Here is an 8,258-nt window from a genome sequence, read left to right on the forward strand (position 1 = left end):
GCGGGTGGCAGACTGGGAAGGAGAGCCCAGACAGAGAGAAAGAAAACCAGGAGACGGCAACACCCTGAAGGTCAGCTCAAGAAAGAGTTGAAGTAAGATGAAAGCTGCGAATTAACCCTTGGACTTAACAGTGTAGAGGAAATTGGAGACCATGACAGAATCTGTTTTGGTGGAGTTAGGGACACAGAAGCCCCATAGGCAGGGGTTTAAGAGAAGCTGGGAGGAGAGGACATGGAGACTGTGAATGTGGAGAAGAGAGGATGGATCCATAATGGATTGGTTACCAGAGGGTAGTGAGAGGGAGGTATTAGAGGAAGTGAAAAGATAAGGTTTTATTCTAAAGAGAGGGAATTTTATTCCAATAAAGAGAGGGAAAATGATGATGCCGAGAAGTGAGGCCACCTGAGACCACACAGCCCTTTTAAGCCGCCAGATTGCTGCCTTGGCCTGAGTGACTCTAGCAGAGAAACAGAAGCAAGGGCCATGAGTGGACAAGAAGGGATGGGCTCCAGGGCCAAAATGGAGGGGTTTGCCTTAGAGGCAGGGCAGGTTCTTCTAGAAACAGTAGAGGAGGTGGAGTATACGTGCCCAGATGCCGGTGGGTGGGAGATGTGGTGGTAGATGGAAGCCTATGGAGGTCCTTATAGTCTCTGTTTTCTTCAGTGAAATGGTAAGCAAGGTGATCAGGTGATAGGGAGGATTGGGAGGATGTGTGAGTGGTCAGAGGCCAAAGGAAGTAGTAGATGTTCCAGTAACAACTCCCAGAGCATCAAGCCTTTGCTGTTCCCCTCCCATACTGATTCTGGATGTGGCTGTATGATTTCCTCTGGCTAATAGGACATTGGCAAATATGATGCATCTAATGACCTAAAAAACACTTGTGTCTGGGAACTCTCCCACCACCACTTGAAGAAGCTCAAGCGAGCCTGCTGGAGACAGGTGGCTCATCCAATAACAAACACCCACTGCCACCTGAGACCAAGCAGCCCCGTTTGCGTCATCAGAGGACCACAGCCACACGAGTGACACCAAGCCAGCCCAGCAAAAAAAACTCCCCAACCAAGCCTGATTCAAATCGCTGAGCCACAAAATCTTGAGCAGATTAAATAGTTCTGGCTTCAAGCCACTGTTGGGATGGCTTGATAGGGAACAAAGGCTAACAGATGCAGAGGAGAAGGTATGAATGATAGACAGGGAGAGCAGGAGAGAAAGTAGAATAGGGGAATGTAGCACAGTTGCTGGCAGTCCTGGGGGCCCACTTATGAGTCACAGTCATGAAGGTTAAGTGCATTCAGTCAGTATGCTTGGACTTTTCTCTGGCCACATTTCAGTTGCATGGTTACCAGTGTGGGGGACAGCGGGAATGGATTTAGTCGGGTTAGGGACTTTTCCAGGCAAATACAACACAGCCAGGGAGTCAGGTAAGATGGAAATGCATCCACAGGAATGATTATCATCATTTACCGTGGGATTTAACTTCAGAAAATAGAGGCAATCACGAAGCTGACTGGCCAGGGAAACATTGTTGGACCAATGGAGTGGATTTCTCAGAGGGGTAGCAAACGCTTTACCATCTGAGCCACCAGGGAAGCCCATCAGGACACTAGAGAGGATGAATTAGAAAAAGAGGAGGTGGTGGTCAGAGAGTCTGATACATGAATTAGAGATGATGGAAAGAGAACAGGTATTGCAGATGGCAAGGTCTGTGGTGTGACTGTAGCAACGAGTGGCAGAAGAGATTGGCAGACAAGGTCAGGGGAAGAGAAGGAACGAGAAAGCAAGAGGCCAGGTTGAATTAATAGAGGGATCATCCGTGTAGATATTGGAATCGTCAGGAATTAGGACAGGGCTCATGCTGGAGTAGATTGCCCTCCATCAGGAACTAAGGTAACCCAGCAGTGTGGGGAGGGGGTCCTGAGATAACTATAACAAGAGGAGGGAGGGGGCCATGATGTGATGACATTAAATTCGAAACTGGAGGATGTAAGGGAGGAGGGACCGGAGGAAGGATGGCCTGAAAAGTGTTGACATGGAAGGAGGAGGATGCCTGCCTTATTCTTAGGCCCAGTAGACCTTGTGGGGGGAACACATGCCCTGGCATCAGCAGCCTTCAGGGAATTCCAGAATTTGCTTAAAGCAAGAAGGTGAAGAGAATGTTCAGCAAAGAGGCTGAGAACATTGGAGACTGTGCTGATAAGGATCCATGAGTTACAGACAGCACAGGGGAAGGATTTCAGGGACATCTCTGGTAGTCCAGTGGCTAAGGCTCCATACCCCCAATGCAGGGGGCCCAGGTTCGATCCGTAGTCGGGGAACTAGATCCCACATGCCACAACTAAGAGTTCACATGGCATGACTAAGACCTGCTGCAGCCAAATAAATAAATAAATATTTTAAAGGAAAGATTTCAAAAGTTGGGGAAGAGTGAGGAAAAGGAACAAGCAGGGAAAGGGCCTAGCCTTTTGAGAATTGGAGTGTGAAGGGTAAGATGTGCTCTGGAAACCAGGGCAGGGTAGGGGTGTGTGTGTGTGTGTGTGTGTGTGTGTGTGTGTGTGTGTGTGTGTGTTTCATGTGGTAATGAACATGAGCAGAGATAAAAGGCAATTTGATATTTGACCCTGGGGCTGAAAAGCAGATATTGACGACAAGTTTGTCAGTTGTAGAGGTTGGGGAATTTCCAGGGTACCCCTCTCCACATCAGCCTACAGCCACGCAGCGGTGTGGACGTGTGGTGTTAGTTGCATAGTCCAGAGGTAAATGCGTGCCACACAGCCTCACCTCACTGCGCCTGGATTGTGTCCTTACACACTCGCATCCCTGAGAATGAGTGGCTGCATAAGGTACCTACCCTGGCATCTTTTCAACTCCAGGGCTTGCTGATAAACTTCCTTCTTCCAAACGTCTGACAAAAACAGTGAAGGGTTTTTGAAGAGGGACAAAAAGTGCCAGAGTGGAGTCTGATGTTCCCTCCTCAGGCACAAGGGTATAAACCCTGCTTTTCTTTGATGTTGCTCTAACACACTTGTGACGGCTCCACCAGGGGCTTTGATGTTCTCCACATGCTTCTGACATTCTGACACCTGGACTTGTACTCTGTGGAAGCAGCAAATTGAAACAATAGTCAGACTCTGGTATAAAAAGGAAAAGGACAGCAAGTCCTTGCCCAGAACTTTTTGATGCCTGTCGCCTGATTAGAGAGAATGCACGCACTGCGCCTTCAAACGCACAATTGTGAGCTTCCCATTTTAGTGTTCATGACAGGTGTCTGTCACTGGGCATGCCTATCCCAGGATATCTCCAAGAAGGGATTGACCAGTTCCCTCCTGAAGCCCAGATCCCCGTCAGCTGTTTCCTCCGAACGGCATTTTACTTAAACATGAAGACTCTGTTCTTGGCCTTAGGCTGCCCTTCACATTTCATCTTTTATCATCTCTCTTCAAGTGACACTGCTTCTCTACCCTTGGATGAGCTCTCTCTCCAGCCTGCGTTCTCAGCTCCTGCAGGCCCTGATTTGAAAGTCTGTTGTTGTTGTTGAGTCACTCAGTTGTGTCCGACTCTTTGCGACGCCCAAGGACTGCAGTCCGCCAGGCTCCTCTGTCCATGGGATTTCATGCAAGAATACTGGAGTGGGTTGCCATTTCTTTTCCAGGAGCTCTTCCCAGCCCATGGATTGAACCCAGGTCTCCTGCATTGGCAGGTGAATTCTTTACCACTGAGCCACAGGGGAAGCCCCAATTTGGGAGTCTACCTCCTGTCATTTTCAACTTGACATATGTTGAGCCAGCTCTTCCTCCTCTCACTGGTTTCATCTCCAAGCTAACCATCTCCCAGAGAATATTCCAGGTCATGGCTTTTCCAACAACAGATAGTCTTTCTTTTACTTCTTGACCCTCTGCTTTCCATACACATTCACATCCTTGAAGAATGAATGGAGGGCAAAAAGTAAACAATTATTTTTCATATTAAAGTTGCTCTTTTCAATGTGAAATCCTCCCATACAGAGCATGCATTTCTGCCAGCCTTAATAGCATTATGAGTTGGACCATAATGATTATGACTATGATTGGGTTCGCCATCTTGGGTTTTCACCCTCAGGTCTCCACTTCTCTTCCTAACATCTTAGGCAAGTTGGATATTTTCTTTTTCTCCCAAACTTCTTTCCCTGAAGGCTGCTCTCCTTTTGCTGCCATCAACAGGTCAGATAGGTAAAGTGGATTTTCTTGATTTGTCAAAGGGAAAATCACCCCCTTCATCGCCTTCCCCAACCCCTACTTCTTGTCACGTGGATGTTTTCAGTAAGACATTGGGGGTCCCTGCAAATATCAGAGGCTCCCTGGAAATCCAGTTAGTTCAGTGCCTCAGCAGCCCCCTCCCAAAGTCCTTGAGTCTGTTGTTAACTGCATCACCAGGGGTCCTGGCATCACTGAGCTCTCCTCTGCTAGCAACAGTTCTGCACTGGAGGTCTGCTGTATCTCGGATTGTCCTCAACCAAGGAGGCTTGCCGAAGGACTCTCCAGAGTGGGGACAGATCCCAAACACAAGGCCTCTGGTCTTCTTTCTCCCCTTTTTCTGGAGGTCCATCTGGGGAGCCTTCAGATGACAAAGTGGAGGTTCTCTCTGAGCAGAGTTCACTCTGTTTGTCAAAAGAAGATCCTTCCAGAACAAATTGTGAGAGAAGGTAGCTCAGCTGCCTTGTTGTGAAGCCCACATCGTGTCTTCACTAGAGGACCAGAAAGACTGCTTTCTGCTTATTGCCCTTTCTCAGGGTTTGGATGGATTGTTTTGCTCTTAGATGATCTCTGGATTTATTGGTCTTATGCCACTTTTTGGTCGACTCTGCTATTGGGCAAGATTGAACTTGCCTGAGAAAGCATAATTTTAATGACTGCTTAATATTGCATATTCAGGACTAGGATTCCTGGTTTTCACCTAGGTGGCCTAGGTTCAACTCCCGGTGTGGTAACACTAGTCCTTGGGCTTCCCTGATAGCTCAGTTGGTAAAGAATCCACCTGCAATGCAGGAGACCCTGGTTCGATTCCTGGGTTGGGAAGATCCTCTGTAGACGGGATAGGCTACCCACTCCAGTATTCTTGGGCTTCTTTTGTAGCTCAGCTGGTCCGGCTGCAATGTGGGAGACCTGGGTTCGATCCCTGGGTTGGGAAGATCCCCTGGAGAAGGTATCAGCTACCCACTCTGGTATTATGGCCTGGAGGATTCCATGGATTGTACAGTCCATGGGGTCGCAAGAGTCGGACACAACTGAGCAACTTTCACTTTAACCAGTCCCATGCTGCCTCCTCTTTTTCCTTTTTGTTCTCATAGATAGCTATTCAGTGAACTTCCAATGACTTCTTGAAATTCCCTACATCAATGTCTATACCTCAGGGAGCCATATCTTCACTTTCCATTTATTCTTAGCTTCTGAAGTCAACTCCCTCCCCCCACCTGTCTTCCTCCAAGAGTTTCCTAGACCTCGTCCTCCACAGATACCAGACCACTACAAAGGTGGGGCAACTAGGCAGGGGCAACTCAGTTGCCTCCAACTCTGCGACCCCATGGACTGCTGCCCACCAGTCTCCTCTGTCCATGGGATTTCCCAGGCAATAATATAGGAGTGAGAGTGCCCCCTTTTGGGGAAGACTTTTTTCTCTCCTTTTCAGATTGCTAAAGGGAGTGATTTCCTCAAGGCATTAGAGACTAAGAAATCAAGGTCCTTAAAGAAAATGAAGTCATAACTCCCTTTATTGTAAGCTGAATGTGCTCCTGAAAGGGTTTTTAGATTATCACCAGGCTGGGCTGCAGAGGGTCTAATCAACAGAGCCAGGAGACGAACCACCCTAACAATACCCTGAAAAACATTCATGCCATCTCCCTGAAGAACAGATCAGAAGATGCTTGTGCAGGGACATGTCTGCTGCTTGTTTAAGAGTAGTCTGCAATAGAGAAGAAAAACACATAAGGAGGGTAGACAAAACTAAGTATGGATAATTCTTGTGATAGATATTGGACATGGATAAACAGGGCAGAATATATGCATTCTGAATAGGAATGAATGGAAGGACCAAGTAGACACCAACCATTCCTGACAGTGGTTCATCCTTAGACCAGCCATATACTGGGGACACCAGTTTTGGTCCCATATGTCCCCTGCCCTATACATTAGGACTATTGGTCCCTTGGTATCTCTGACAGAACTGGTGTATATTGGCTCTCCATATATTCATTACTGGTCTTTAAAATCATATGAAGTAGGGAAAACTAAAGCAGCAGAGAATGGACATGTGAACATGACAAGACATTGGATTCAGTCCCTTTCATTGGACTACCGTGCACTCAAGCGCTTGCACTCTCTCTCTCTCTCTCTTTCTCCCTCCCCGACCCCTTGTTGATTCTCAGTGTTCTAAATCCTTCAGCAAACAGTGTGATCCAAGCCATCTTAGTCTGATCTGTGAGCTTTTTGGTCTGTGATATCTTGTATATCCTGCCTGGTAATGCAGTTGAAGTATACACAAGCATCAAGGTGGTTTGTCACCATGATATTAAGTACTAACAGAAGGTAAAAAAAGTTGAGTGCTTTGGTCAACAAAGGGACAAGTAACTGACAGAAGCACCCATAGATCCAGCCTTAAGCTGAGCTCTTTTGACTTTTGGGCAGTAAGAAAACAGATGACCCGCGATCCAAGTTTCATCTCTTAAATAGCATCAGAGGCTCAGAGATATGGGGGCCAATCAACCTAAGGGACAGGAACCATCCTTTTGTGGCAGAGGATCCATCCCAGGTTTCTGACTCTTGCATGGTCCATGGTGCTTGAGACAGAGAATCTAAGAACAACAACACAAAACTAAGTACCAGCGGGGCCCAGTGGGGAATTGAAATCAATGAAGAGATGCTTTTGGGTACTCAAGATACCTTTCTTGAATGGCATGTCATGTGGTAAATTGGAGAATGTAATTACTTTAAGGTGGCCGCTGAAACTCAACTCTATATGAACTTTCCCATGGGACAGAGCCCAGTGTGGCCAGATGGTTAATATTTTTATGAGAAGCCAGAAATACAAAATTTTATGAGAACCCTTCCAGTTAAAAACTCACAAGTTTGCCAAGATCGTAGTTCCCAAATACCACTTATCCAATAAAAGGAACTAGGACTCCTTGGAGAAGTGGCTGATTCTAGGGCTGGGGCAGAGAAAATGCATCTTGAGCTTGGAGCATCTTGTAGTACCATAAAGGAAGTGCTACACACACACACAGAGTGATGGGAGATGTCAAAGGGTCACAAGAACCAACTGAAAGAGTTCCCACTGGTCAAATCTGGAACAGTTCGAGCAACTAAATAAATAACATTATTGGTTTGTAACCCAAAGTAGTCAGTAAACATCGATGAGTCCATACTGGTACAAATAGATGACTGAATAAATAAATAAATGGCAAAGAAGGTAAAAATTCTCCTTTCAGAAGAATTTCTCCCCACCCAGGAGGTGGTACTGAATCCCTCCCCACCTTTTCAGGGTAACAAGCTTCTAAAGAATAAAGAATGGAAAGGGAAAAGTAGTATCCTAACTTTGCAGAGGAGAAAGCAGGCAGAGCCCACCTCAACCAAGTGATCGAGGTCAATATCATCCGTAAGGTCACATGGATAGGATGTACCCCCGGTATGATGTGTGAGAAGAGCATGTCATCTCTGTGGTCTTCTTCCCCCCAACCCATAAGCCAGTCTAATCAGGAGAAAACTTCAGACAAACCCAAACTGATAAATGTTCTATAAAACACTTGACCAGTACTCTTCAAACTCTCAAGGCCATCAAAAACAAAGACTGGGACAGAGGAGGCCAAGGAGCCATGACATTAAATACAATGTGGCATCCTTGATTTTTAGAACCAAAACAGAAAATGGACTTCAGTGGAAATACACTATGGAGTTTAGTTTATTTTAAAAATTTTATTTAATCAGTCAATTAATTGGGCTGTACCAGGCACACAGGATCTTCATTGCAGTATGTGGGATCTTTAGCTGTGGCATGCAAACTCTTAGTTGAGGCATGTGGGATCTAGTTCCCCAACCAGGAATCAAACCCGGGGCCCCTGCATTGGGAGTGTGGAGTCTTAGCCACTGGACCAGCAGGGAAGTCTCATAATGTGCTAGTTTTAATTTCTTATTTTTAACAAATGCACCATGGTTAGGTAAGAAGTTAACAGAGGAAGCTGGATGGGGGATATACAGAAACTGTACTATCTTTGCAACATTTATGTAAATCTA

This window comes from Dama dama, chromosome X (genome assembly GCF_033118175.1).
Source record: "Dama dama isolate Ldn47 chromosome X, ASM3311817v1, whole genome shotgun sequence".
In the NCBI taxonomy this organism is placed as follows: domain Eukaryota; kingdom Metazoa; phylum Chordata; class Mammalia; order Artiodactyla; family Cervidae; genus Dama; species Dama dama.